Genomic DNA, 14,289 nt, shown 5'->3' with positions numbered 1-14,289 from the left:
ACAGGCCGTTCCTTCGCCCTCGTAAACGACGACTAGATTGGGGCATCGTGTTTATCCATAAATGCGCATAAGAAATCGAGAAATTATTAGAATACACTTTCCGGAAGTCCGTACGTTGTAACCCTTAATGGGGAGCACGGCTGAGAATCTCTTCCCCATTGGCCACGCCTACGCAGCAACGTGTCCTGTCATTGGTTGGTAAGTAAATGGCCATAACTTGGGAAGCACTTGTCTTATTAATATCAAACCTTGAAAAGGCGCATACTCATGTCCCCAGCAATATACCTGGCAAGTTTCAATTAGATTGGACCAATTTCAATTAGATCAATTAGTGGTTGTCGATAAACAGCGGTCACACACACACACACACAGACACACACACACACACACACACACACACACACACACACACACACACACACACACACACACACACACACACACACACACATTTCTGTAATTATACATAGATATGCCACAACAGTCTCTTGAAAGTTGGGGTTTGTTCTAACTGTTCACTTTTGCTGGGGTCAAGCTCAGCTGTCAGAAAGACTTCAACGCCAAGGCTACGGTGTATAATATATTTGGGTCCATTATTGATTCATTCTATTTCTCACTCTTGAGTGACTGGAGGGTTAAAAATTATTATATCAAGTCACAGACGAATCAAACTTTACATTATTTTATGCATCGAACAAGAAAATGAAAATCTACAAACCAATCTGTCTGGTGGAGTCTGTCAGTGTGAACTTCCGGACAGTCAGTCCTGCCACTTGTACACGAAATAGGCTGTTTTCTTGCACTTGTAAGTGGCTCAAATTTATATGGCTCAGGGCCAGAAACTCCATAGTATAAATTCCCATCATCCTCCGACTCGTCCTCGGCAATATCGGAATGAACACACTCAATTTCATTGCCGCTGAAATCACTCTCCGATTCGCATCTCGCCATTGTTCACACGCTGTTTCCGAATGTTCACGAAGTTTTCGGAGAACGTGACGTCATAGCATCTTCGGTAACTTCCGGACTGTTTTTCGATCACTGACAAAAGTTTTTGACTTCAAAGTTAATTTTAGCATATTTTGAGTTTCAAATGTAAGAAAATAATTGCCCAACGATTATTAATGTGATCACAACCTTCGAATCACGCGAAGTCATCAGCGACCCAAAACCTGCTCTTTAAGAAAGCTTCTATATTCAATCAATGGTCATCCGTCATTTCTCGGAACCTGTGAAATCCTTGCTGCAGTGGTATACGCCTAGCCGCTGTCATACTGATATTTGACCTGTTGACCAAATTATTAATTGGTCTTTTCCATTTTCTCATAATAAAGCTGTGTCGAAAATTTGATGGCAAAAGCTTAAATGGTAAAAAATACAAACACACAGACACACACAGTTTAGTGATTGTAAAACTCCATTCCCCACTGTGCAGGAGGATGGGGGGGGGGGTGGTGGGGGAGGACTGGATAATAATATTACTAGATATAATACTAATAATAAAACTCGAGGGAAAATATGGTGTTTTATTAACTCTCTCGATGTAATAGTAGTCATCGCAGTCGTAGTGAAAAATACAACACAACAAGAACGTGGGCGGGGTCAACGAGCAGCAAAGTTGATCGGTCAAGATGATGTAAAACGCTGTAATGTTTTGTCCAAGTAGTGATAAACAGAAGACTTTTGAAAGTGACAAAAAGGCGATTTGTGTTCAAGCATATTCTGTAATTCAATAGAAATCGATCTATATATTACTAAAACTCTCATCTTGTATGTATGTATGTTCCCGAAATACAGCTAAAACGGTACACGATAGCGCAAAAAAATTTGGCCCACCTTACTCACCATTCTCCTGTGGTGTGCAGTATTAAGTTTGGTTCAAATTGGGCAAAGAAAAAAAATTATTAAAAAATCAGTTCCCGATTCAGTCAAGTACTCTTCGGGATCATTTGATCAATGCAAACAACCTCAGCGGTTTAGTTTGCTGGAGCTATCTTCTTTTTTTTCTTCTTTGAAATGACTTTTTCATCAACCGCTGTCACTACGGGAACCCAACCGGTTCACGGGTCGTCTAGTAAAATATAAAGATTTCAAAGGTCCGAGGAAAAAAAAATTTGGAAGTTTACCGCTATTGATACAGTGTCTTTTATACCACCTTATTTAACATGTTACATGAGTAGTTCTTGCCTGTTTGTGTCCTTTATGACGTCCTTGAAAACAGTAAGTTTACTGTTGGGAATTATTTTTAATTTTGTTTGACTGCCAGACAGATAGACCAACAAAAATCATTCCTCTATGCATGATCGGGACGAATTCAGAGCCAAAGTTCTGCTAAATTACATGTTCGTTTTTCGATTCATGTTTAAAATATAACATGCAATTGAAATCAAGTTGTTCCTCGATCATAAACTGATGTTTTTGGACAGACAGATAGACAGACAACAGACAGAAAGACAAATTGAACCAATTGTTTCACCCCTCTTTTCACACATGTGTGTGTAACTGATACTACTGTTTTTAACCACCTCATTTATTCCCTTGGTTGTAATATACAACAAGGAGGCTGAATGTATCTGAAACTGGGACAAGAAAAATAGGACCACTGGACCTGGAGCTTATCTGGGCCCTGGCCTAATGTTGTGACCCAAATTTGGTCGCATTCTGACTGGCGTGTTTTACGTGATTTTTACCAAAAATTTACTGAGTCCGCCATTTTGACAAACTTCCGGTCACATGATCGGCATGACGTCCGCAATTTAACTTCAGGACCCTGGCCTAATGTTGTTACCCAAATTTGGTCGCATTCTGACTTGCGTGTTTTACGTGATTTTTACCAAAAATTTACTGAGTCCGCCATTTTGACAAACTTCCGGTCACATGATCGGCATGACGTCCGCAATTTAACTTCAGAACCCTGGCCTAATGTTGTTACCCAAATTTGGTAGCATTCTGGCTGGTGGGCTGAGAGAATTTTTGAAGGAATTTGTGCGATTTTTTCCCAAAAATTGACCGAGTCGGCCATTTTAACACACTTCCTGTCACGTGATCGGCATGACTTCCGCAATTTAACATCCCTACCCTGGCCTAATGTTGTAACCCGAAGTTGGTAGCATTCTGACTGGTGGATTTGGAGAAGAAATTTTTTGAAGAAATTTACTATGTCGGCCATCGGAACGAGCTTTGCAATCCCTGTTACCAGTCAGGAGAGGAACGTTGCTGCCAAATTTCAGCCGGATCGGCCCAGCGGTTTGGCCAGACAAGTTAAAATAGGAGCTTAACGAATGGTGAACAATGACAATACCTTACCTGGAATTTAAATTTCAGATAAGCTAAAAGAAAAAACAATGTCTCAGATTCCAGATGAAATGGTATGAGTGAAAATTGACAAAAATAAAATAAAAAAACAACTGGAAAAACAAGACAAACTTTACAAGGCCTGGCCCAGACAGAATTTCAAATTTCTGGCTAAAGCAACTCCATGCTCTCCACATTCACTGCACTTGAGCATTCAGCAAGCTTATCCAGAAACCCGACAACCTCACAAATATCAGCCAATACCATGTTTGCCAACAACATACAAACCTCTAATGGGAATAATCACAAAAAAATATATGTACATACAAACGGGCAACGCCAGGTCCCTCCTCCCACCCCTTCCTCTGCCTCCTACCACCCTAGCCCCTCCCTCCAGACTCCCACCCACCCCTTCCACTCCCTCCTCCCACATGAACCCTTCCCCTCTCTCCTCCCACTAAGGTACCCGGAATTGCCAGGGATCTGTTGGATTACCACAATTAAGAACATATTTCAAGATAAACATTACCCGTCGCTTCGCTGATGGGAATACGAAGAGAGGGAAGAGGGAAAGAGAGGGGGTAGAGAGAGGGAGAGTTGAGAGAGGAGAGGTGGGGAAGCGAGGTAGGGAGTGGAGTAAGGAAAGATGGGCGAGCGAGGAAGGGGTGGGGTGGGGGAGAGTGACGCCTCACCATATGTCACTTTCCACTCTAGGAGGGAGGAGGTAGGGGGTGGGAATGAGATAAAGAGAGACAGGTGAGGGGTGAGGGAGAGAGAGAGGAAAGGGATGGGGAGAGCAACACCTCACTTCATGGCACGATACACTCCGGGGGGAAGGGGGTGCCATTATGTGGCTGGGAGTGAGAGATGTAAAATGATGTAAAATCCTGCCACTTGCAAACCTGCTTGCCTGCCAGACTGCAAATCCTGCCACCAACCTCCAAATAAAAAGTAACCCAACTGCAGTAGGATGTCTGCAGACACAGTCGGGCACTAGATATGGATGGCCGTTGGCTCACAAGGAGCTCGGCCACCCTTTGACAGGTTGTGTTCTTCATCCTGCTGGGTATCCATATCATACACCCTCCTCACCAAGAAACTTGGTGGGGGAGACGGTTTAGTCATCGACAACCCGACCATGGAACACGTTCGTACAGGTTTACACGGTACCTGCGGCAAGTCACAGATCTAATCTGACCTGACCTGACTTGACCGGGCCAAAAGTGCTTTCAATCGTCAATTGCGAAAGCGAACTTGTTGCTGTTGCAGACTTTTATTTCTTTGAATCCGCATTCACAACGGTCACTATAAGGTCACTCTCTCTCTCTCTGGTGTTTGATTTTCAAATGTTTTTGCATATTGGACGTATTACAGTAATGAGCACCGTCCATTGACTAAAGTGAGCTCGTAACTTTTGGACCGTCTTCTTTAACCTTCCCAAAATAGTCCAAACTGCACTTCTGGACCTTCTTAACGACATGTTGTCTAAGCTTTATCAGTCAATGTATTGCCTACCCATCCATCAGAAAAACAATCTGCACGCTTGACTGGCCAACTCTAAATGCCTTGCTAGTCATTTAAAAGGAACACCCTTTGGGACATGTTTAGTTTGCAAGTGACTTGCTTTTCCTGTTCTATTGTAAACAGGACATCTCAGGGGCATGTTCCTTTTCAATTAGTACATTACCAGGCCATGTGTAACCGGAACATACCCAAGAGGGACGAAAAAAATCCCCCCCAAAAACCGCTTCTTTCTCTGAAGTAGGAATTACATTTTTTCCGATTCACTTCTCGATTCTTTGGTTTAAATCGACTACTTTGGAATCAATATACCCACCGCTATTAAGCACTCAAGCAAGCACTTCAACGAAACAGTTGATAAGGAACAGCTGGCTGGGTCATATTGAACACCGTCCAGAGATGAGCGGAGGTGAACAGACGTCCGGAGTATCAAACAATGTGCGAATTGGACAAATGAACACTTTTTTTTTTAGCAGTCAGAACTGCTGCTAAATTGAATAACCGCAGTTTAAATTTTGAAATTTGCTTCAAGTTAAGAGATTCTAGAATCTAGAGCTTATCACATTTCAGCTGCAATGCTTATAAACGTCCAGAGTTTTCTGGGGAAGGAGGAGGTTGGGAGGAGGTAAGTGTGAGGGGAAGGGAAGGCAGACGTTTGGTGGAGCATTAATGACGATTCATACTCTCTCAGCAAAATTATTCTGCATAGAATAACAGTGAAGATGGAAACAAAATAATGTCTGAAATACATTTTCTCCCGGTGATAAGATAAACACCACCTGGACACGTCAGGTGACAAACACTGCCCTGAAATAAATATTGCCCAGACAGGTCTGGAGATGAACACCGTCTGGAGAAAAACACTGCCCAGTGATAAACACCGACTGGAAATAAATATCGCCAGGGCACATCCGGAGCTAAACACCATCCGAAGACAAACACCGTCCCAACGCATCCGGAGACAAACTTTGTCCGGACACATTCGCAGCCAAACAACACTCGGACACATCGTCCGGACACAACACCATCTGGACACGTCTATAGACATATACCATCCGGACATAATCACCATCTGGATGCATCTGAAGATGACCACAGTCCGGAGTATCAAATAATGTGTGAATACAACTCTGCACGTTGATGAGCATTACAGCTGAAATGCGATTTCAACTGACATCCGGAGTGTCAAACAATGTCCGAATTGGACAAATGAACATTGTTTTTTTTTTTTGTTTGTTTTGCAGTCGGAACTGCTGCTCAGATCAATTAAGAAGTTTAAATTTTGAAATCCGACTCGGGCTAAGAGATTCTTGAGCTTATCGCATGTGCGGAAATGAAATACAGCCATGAACACTGGAATCTCCGGGCATTTACAATATAAGCATTGAGATGTATCCAGCGATTCATAGGAATGAAGATGAGGCATTCAATGATATGAATGAGGAAAGTGAAGAAAAAACAAAAATGAGCGCTTTATCGTTAAGAAACCTTTGTGGCCTGTTCCATTGTTTATGTCAAGGTATTATTAGTGAATTATTATTAATTAATCAATTATTGGTCAAGGCATTATTAAAATGGTGAATTAAGACCCCAGCAAGGGAAAGCTGGCTGATAAAGGGGCTGACCAAAGATGATGCCTTGATAAAAGATAATTAAACAAGGCCGTTAATTATCTTCAAAAAGGGGTGTTTAAATAAACCCAAACACTCAATTTTCATTCATCTACTTTGTTATGCATGCAAAGTTTCAGGCCGTTAGGTTTCATGGTTTTGGAGTTATGGAGGAGACGCTCACACTGACACACACCACACACACATCATGCGTTATGGTAGTACTCCATATAGAGGGATGATACAGGAAAAAAAAGTGGCAATGTAAGCGCTCTCTCTCTCTCGAAACATCTGGAGTGAACGTTCTGAGAGAGAGAGAGAGAGAGAGAGAGAGAGAGAGAGAGAGAGAGAGAGAGAGAGAGAGAGAGAGAGAGAGAGAGAGAGAGAGAGAGAGAGAGAGAGAGAGAGAGAGAGAGAGAGAGAGAGAGAGAGAGAGAGAGAGAGAGAGAGAGAGAGAGAGAGAGAGAGAGAGAGAGAGAGAGAGAGAGAGTGCTTTCAGAGGAGTAAGATGCATACAAAGCTGAGTGACGCATTAATAATATCGGAGTGGCGTTTGGGAAAGCAGACGAGCATGCTCGAAACGGACAATTGTTTTTGTGTGAGTACCAAACCATCTCTGCTGGTACTCATTGGAGAATCTCATGAAAAAAAAAAATTGTGTGAACCCCTGAATATGAAGCGCGATCCCAAAAATGCTGTTTTTGTCATCAGCTTTCTCCACCAATTAGAAGTCAGCTTCCATCAGTTACCAGGACATTTTGAATTGTCGGAAAGGTCATGATTCGTTCTTTGGGTTGACGTCGGTTTAAACTCACTTGCACACACGTCTCGGCCATGATGGTAGCTCGACGTGCTCTATCGGTTAACCCTCTTATTCTGAAAAGTTAATTGCATTACGGTGCTGTATTCGCAGCCATTCTGAAAAGTTAATCTCCTCCATTAAATAGTTAATGGGCAGGAAAAACATCGCCATGGAAATGAGGTCGTGTAATCGCCGGGCGTTCCTTCATGCTGGATTTTTCGTTACCTTTTTGAACATTCTTGCTGGTGATGTTTTCTCTGTGGTTGAAGATGTGTTTTTGTTGTATCATTGCCAAGCAGTATTACCTGTTTGCTGAAGTCTTAATGTCCTGCATTTTTCTTATTTCCGATTTGCTCACTACAGCTTGCTTGCTGTACTGTAATTCGCTTGAAATTTTACGTGCAAACATGATATATATTTTCTGTGTTTAAATTTTTTTTTTCCTGTGCGATGCAAACCTGCAAACAATGCAAACTATATTTTCTGTATATAATTATTAATTTCGGGGGTTGGGGGGGGGGAGTTGTCAAAGGAAGGGCCCGAGGTGCCAAATACTCTAGGTACGCCCGTGATGGACTCTGCAAGGTGTTGAAAGCGTACCACAGGTATGTTGACTTCAATGCTTCCCCTAGTTGTGTCAAGTTTTCTGGTCATGGATCTCTATTCTGAAAAACTCATTTCATATCATCCCCCAGATGCCCAGTTGGAGTGAGATCTGGTGACTGGCCAGGCTACTGCAGGAAGCTGAATTCACCGTTATGTCCGTGGAACTATTCTTGGACAAGCCTAGCCTTGTGGCATGGGGCATTATCCTGCTGAAGAACTCCGTGCGCAGATGGATGCACTGCTGCCATGAAGGGATGCACCTGATTGGCAATGATGTTCAGATATCCTGTGACATTCAAACGTTGCTCCACTTTTATCTAGCGGCCCAATGTTGTGCTGGACTGTCAGCTGACTAACTGTAGTCCATCTACACAATTCATGTCGGCCTTCTTTCGCCTATTTCATCAATGAACCGTTTTTGACCACTGGCTTGCCGTTGGTTGGATGTCCTTTAGGTGGTGGACCATTCTTGATACACATGGGAAACTGCTGAGCATGAAAAACCCAGCAGCGTTGCAGTTCTTGACACACTCAAACAGGTGTACCTAGCACCTACAACCATACCCTGTACAAAGGCACTGAAATCCTTTGTCTTGCCCATTCACCCTCAGAAAGGCACACACACACACACACACACACACACACACACACACACACACACACACACACACACACACACACACACACACACACACACACACACACACACACACACAATCCATGTCTCAATCATCTCAAGGCTTAAAAATCCTTCTTTAAAGATGCGTACAAAATAAAAAAAACACGACAACCCTACATACCGTTTCCAGTGTATTGAAGAATGCATTTTTAGTCTCCACCATATCGTACCGTACATCGAAGCAAAGAACAACAACATGTAACATTTCATTTTTTTATTAAACAAACACAGCACACATAACTTTGCAAAATGATGAGGATGAAAATGCACCGTTCAGGTCCGTGGAGTGGCCAGGAGCGTTGTCAAGCAGCAGGAGTACCATGAACAAAAGGGTCTTTCCCTCCAGGTACCTCTCGACCTGAGGAACGAAACGTATGGATCCTGTCCGTAAAAAGTTCAGACATCACCCATGCTTTCCTGTTCGCCCTCCAGTACACGGGCAGCGCCTGCTTGTTTTTGTTCTTCAGCGCACGTGGGTTCAAGGAACGGCAGAGCATCATGGGCTTTACCTTGAAGTCCCCTTTGGCGTTTGTGCAGAGAAGGGATACTCGGTCCTTTGCGGCCGTGAAGCCGGCTGCTTTGCTCTCGTGCTGTGAGATGAACGTTCTGGTTGGCATCTTTTTCCAAGATAAGACAGTCTCATCAGTGATAAAGACCTGTTCCAGCAGGTACCCCTTCTCCTCGACGAGGCTCACGAGTTCTGCAGGGAATGCCTTGGCCGCATTGTGGTCTGCGGAGGCACGCTCTCCTACAAGCTTGATGCGTGCATGGTGGGTAACTGCGGGAGGGGTGAGTAGTGTCCGCATTGTTTGTGGGGGTTTTTTACGGGTTATGCTGTATTCGGCAGCTGATAATAGATGTGGTGAGTGATGTCATTGTGTAATTGGTCCATATGTATCGAGCTGATAATTACACTTAAGTCACAGGACATGACGTCTTTCCTATGTACAGGTAGATTATGTTGAGCGTTTTGAAACCGTAACAGCTCATATGGTGCTGTTTGCAGCAAGATGGTGATTTACATGAAGATGCGCTGAATGTTTCTATTGTGTCATGTCTATATGAGGTGACCTGGTAATTACTGGATACATCAATAGATGCTGTTTGTGTTTTCATTCTGAAAGTAACTCACGGGGGATGGCGTCGCAGGGAATGATGTGTTACACTGGTGAGACATCCCTCAAAATTATGTTTATCCCATGAAGCTACAATACAATTTATTATAGCTTTGTGGGATAAACATAGTTTAAGAAGATGACGACATCTTCAGGAGGTGGGGATGGGCCAGGCATCTGCCTGCAGGGATGGCCAGTCGGAGGCCCTTGGAGTACCGGAGGAAAGTGGACGCAGCGACGCGCTGCTCTTGTGCATGCTCCCATACCTGACCTGACCAGACCTTCACTGCCTTCCCATTCCCTCCTTTCACTGTGTCGATACAGACACACAACGTCAGTCCAATTTAAAACATTTGTTGAACAAACAAACAGATTTAAATGTGCGCACACAGGAAATTCTGGACAGACAGATTCACTCCAGATCTCTCCACATAACTGGAGAATCTTCGTCTTTTATATAGTTTCCAGGAAGACACAGTTTTTATCATTTTCTGGCACTGATGCCAGTTCGCCCGGTCTTGACAATTTCCAGGTGAACCTTATCTTCAGTCTTCTTTGACAGCTCCTGCTTAAATGGTTGGAACACATATTCAAATCCAGACATATTAATCGTACAGAATGCTGGAATGACATCAAACGCCAACCCTAATGGCCATTAAAACAAGTTTCCATCTTATGTAGGTTAAAAAGTCAGCCTACTTCTCCCAAAACTGGGAAGATATATTATCTTGAAGTGACTAGAGCTTAGTGGATACATCTGGACACCTTCTCAAATCCACATTCCAACTTGTTTGTGTCTTTTATAAAATATTATTTCGATAGCTTTCAAAAATGACAGGGAATTCTTCTTTATATTCAACTTACTGGCAAAGTTCAACCTGTTTACACATTTAATATACAGGTGATCTTTCCATACAGAGGAGAAATATAATTATGTTAATTCCAAATGGATACATACTTAAAACGTCATATCATATTTGAGTACATTGTACTTCAGGTTTAATGTATTTTATTTTAATACCAAGTTTTAATAATCATCAATGTATTTATTTTATCACCCCCAAACATAGACTCCCATGGAGAAGGACTGGAACCTCCCAGGCTCGGGGTTTGTTATTCGAGTCTGAAGGATTAACTTGAGTCCGGGGCTAAAATAACTTCTAGAAGGGCGAGAGACACGATCTCGGGATCCATATAGGGGTTTATGAGGATCGCGAGTTCAATAGTGTCATTTTCAACACCACCTGAGGTCATCTTCAAGGTCAAAAGGTCATATTTCAAGGTCAAATTACTGAATTTTGGTATTTTTTGCCCGTTTTTGTGTCTAACTCATAAACGGTGAGAGATTGCTGATTGCAATATGATGCAAGTGTGTAGAGCTGTCAAACTTTGATATTTATTGTCATATATTGTATTACATAAACATTATATGCATGTCACAACACGATGCCTATTACAACTCTGTCTATGTCTATCACTAGTTGGAGAGCTTTTCTTGCCTCCTGAGGCATCCCAAAGCTTTTTCTTTGTCACTTACATTGAGGACATGAGCTTTCAATAGAATGTTAGCTAAAGATAGCATTCTAAAAATAGAATGTTAGCTAATATTTATGAACAAGGTGTCCGGCCAAATAAACACCTTTATGCTGAAGGCATCGTCAGACCCCAAGAGATCCTGAGTGTCTTGAGGAGTAATCTCTTCAATGAGTTCACTGCGCTCATCTGGATTTATGGAAGTTGTACAGTTCTTGTCGCAATCTATCACACGAGAACTAGATTCGGGCATAATGTCATGCTTAATGAGTGTTTGCAAATTTACAATTTTAGCTGCAGCCATAATGTCAACAACGTCAATGTCAAAGTTTCCACCGTTCTTTGCCTGGCTTGGCCGAAAAACTTTTCCAAGGCTTCATCTGCAAATATATCAGGAAGAACGTAGTCAAAGTCTTTCTCTGCCAGAAGATGCAGCTGCGACAGAAGGAAGGTGAAATGAGGAAGCTCATGTGCCTCAGTCATCCACAGAGCTGGCTTATTACAAGCTGAAGAATTTCCTTGCTTGTGCATTCATAGATGTTTACCTGGTCAGTTATGGATCTAATCTGGGACCATTTTGAGAGCAGGATGTTCTTCTGCAAAGGAAAAAGTCATTTGGGCACCTCAATGCCATCTTTCTCAACTCTGTTCAAGAATAGAAATCCAAAAGGTGAGTGAACTTATTGGAAATGAAAGAACTGCTTGACAGTTTGTCCAGTAGCATCAGTTCTTGATAGGTAAAAGTTTTCCTGGTCTTTTATGATGTCAAAGCCAGGAAAATAGGAGCTGATTTTAGCACAGAAGTGGTCGAAATCTTGGATATTGTCTGCAGCCTCATCAGCTGCCTGCATCTTCTTAGCTCTTGATTCTGACGTAGAAGATGATGTTGGGCGTGGAGCTGAAGTCACCTGCTTCAAAGCTGATTTCGGTACTCCAGGAAATATTGATGGGGGTTCTTTGGGTCGTTTGCCACCCCGAACTGACACCCAATCACAATTGAAATGTGTCTCACAAATATATATATATATATATATATATATATATATATATATATATATATATATATATATATATATATATATATATATATATATCTCCTTTAAGCACCTCAAGCTTTCTTTCTCATTTGGCATTGCCAATATCCATCTCTCCCTCTCCTCGGGATCTTTTGGGAAGGATATGACCTTTACATAAGGCGTCCCATCATAGTTTCCTCTAAAACGACGTGGCATATTGTCACCAAAGCAGGAAACAACACAAAGATCCTGTGAGATCACCAGCTGGACAGTTTCTGAAAGAGAAACAAACAAAACATACATTAGTTAACGATGATAGAAATCAGCAAGTAGGTGAAGTAGGTGCACAATGTCATGTTTTGTTATCGACTTTACAAAGGTTTTCCTCTATGAGTTGGACAAAAAACGGGCAAAAAATACCAAAATTCAGTAATTTGACCTTGAAATATGACCTTTTGACCTGGAAGATGACCTCAGGTGGTGTTGAAAATGACACGATTGAACTCGCTGTCCTCAAAAACCCTTACATGGATCCCGAGATCGTGAGGTTCCAGTCCTTCTCTATAGGCGTCTATGCCCCCAAACCCATAATGATTAAATGTATCTCCAAATGCCTTCCCATTCCTGCCCCCCCTCCCCATTCCCCCCTCCCACCACCCTGGCTTTCCATCAAGTCCCCCATCAAACGCATGTCCAGGACAACCCTCCCTCTCTCCACTACCTTTCCCTTCCCCATCCTCTTCTCCCTTCTCTCTCACTCCATCCATCCATGGGGACCATACTCTGTCCCTCCCCTCCCTTCTCTATTCCTCCCCTCCCCTCCCTTATCTATCCCTCCCATCCCCTCCCTTCTTTATCCCTTCCATCCCCTCCCCTCTCTCCCCCTCCCATCCCCTCCCTTCTCTATCCCTCCCATCCCCTCCCTTCTCTATCCCTCCCATCCCCTCCCTCCCTTATCTATCCCTCCCCTCCCTCCCTTCTCTATCCCTCCCCTCCCTCCCTTATCTATCCCTCCCCTCCCCTCCCTTATCTATCCCTCCCCTCCCTCCCTTATCTATCCCTCCCCTCCCCTCCCTTATCTATCCCTCCCCTCCCTCCCTTATCTATCCCTCCCCTCCCCTCCCTTATCTATCCCTCCCATCCCCTCCCTTCTCTATCCCTCCCATCCCCTCCCCTCCCTTCTCTATCCCTCCCATCCCCTCCTCTCCTTTCTCTATTCCTCCCATCCCCTCCCTTCTCTATCCCTCCCATCCCCTCCCCTCCCTTCTCTATCCCTCCCCTCCCCTCCCTCCTCTATCCCTCCCCTCCCCTCCCTTCTCTATCCCTCCCCTCCCTCCCTTCTCTATCCCTCCCCTCCCCTCCCTTATCTATCCCTCCCCTCCCTTCTCTATCCCTCCCATCCCCTCCTCTCCTTTCTCTATTCCTCCCATCCCCTCCTCTTCTTTCTCTATCCCTCCCATCCCCTCCCCTCCCTTCTCTGCCCCTCCCCTCCCCTCCCTCCCTTCTCTATCCCTCCCCTCCCCTCCCTTATCTATCCCTCCCATCCCCTCCCTTCTCTATCCCTCCCCTCCCCTCCCTTATCTATCCCTCCCTTCTCTATCCCTCCCATCCCCTCCTCTCCCTTCTCTATCCCTCCCTTCTCTATCCCTCCCTTCTCTATCCCTCCCTTCTCCATGTTTTACCTGACCAATGTCCCTTGTGTGGACCTCTCGAGACCTCGTCACGTGATTATGTTGAGTGCCCACGCCTGATCCCTTTGTTTGGTTGGTTTTGTGAATTGTGCTCCAAGCTTTCTTCAAACTTCACGTTAAAAGTTTTTATTTTTGGCTTCGAATCCAAAACACGTCCACTGGAAGTGATTTTGTCCAATTTTCTCATTTCCACAGAAAACAAGTCGATTTATCGCACAAAGGAAAACGAAAATTGAGAATATTTCAGGGTTTGCTGACAACCCTCTGGCTTTGTTGAAACGAACCGTTTTTTCCCGGATTAAAATGTAATTTTCTTTTTCCACCTTCAAAAGCAAAATGTGCATTGTTTAAAAGTGTGTGGGCTCCAAATGATCCACTTTGTACTGTTCATCACTTTTGTGAACACACATGTAACCTTGTAC

At 43.5% G+C, this 14,289-nt stretch overlaps 1 protein-coding gene across 2 annotated transcripts in view; it reads left to right on the top strand.

Moving 5' to 3' along the window:
• LOC147022455 (riboflavin transporter 2-like) overlaps positions 1-14,289 on the top strand; it is a 59,592-nt gene that overhangs the window by 2,185 nt on the left and 43,118 nt on the right. Inside the window, exon 1 of one of the 2 annotated variants that reach the window (XM_085893351.1) lies at positions 9,156-9,282. The exons of the other annotated variant lie outside the window; for it this stretch is intronic. The gene's annotated coding sequence lies outside the window, so the exon portion shown is untranslated. Of the gene's footprint in view, positions 1-9,155; positions 9,283-14,289 lie in introns of those variants that run through there. 2 annotated transcript variants of the gene reach the window in all.

This window comes from Eptatretus burgeri, chromosome 8 (assembly GCF_056783735.1).
Source record: "Eptatretus burgeri isolate ZD-2024b chromosome 8, Ebu_testis_v1, whole genome shotgun sequence".
Lineage (NCBI taxonomy): Eukaryota > Metazoa > Chordata > Myxini > Myxiniformes > Myxinidae > Eptatretus > Eptatretus burgeri.
Note: the sequence above shows the minus strand (reverse complement) of the source record. Positions and strands in the feature narration are given on the sequence as shown.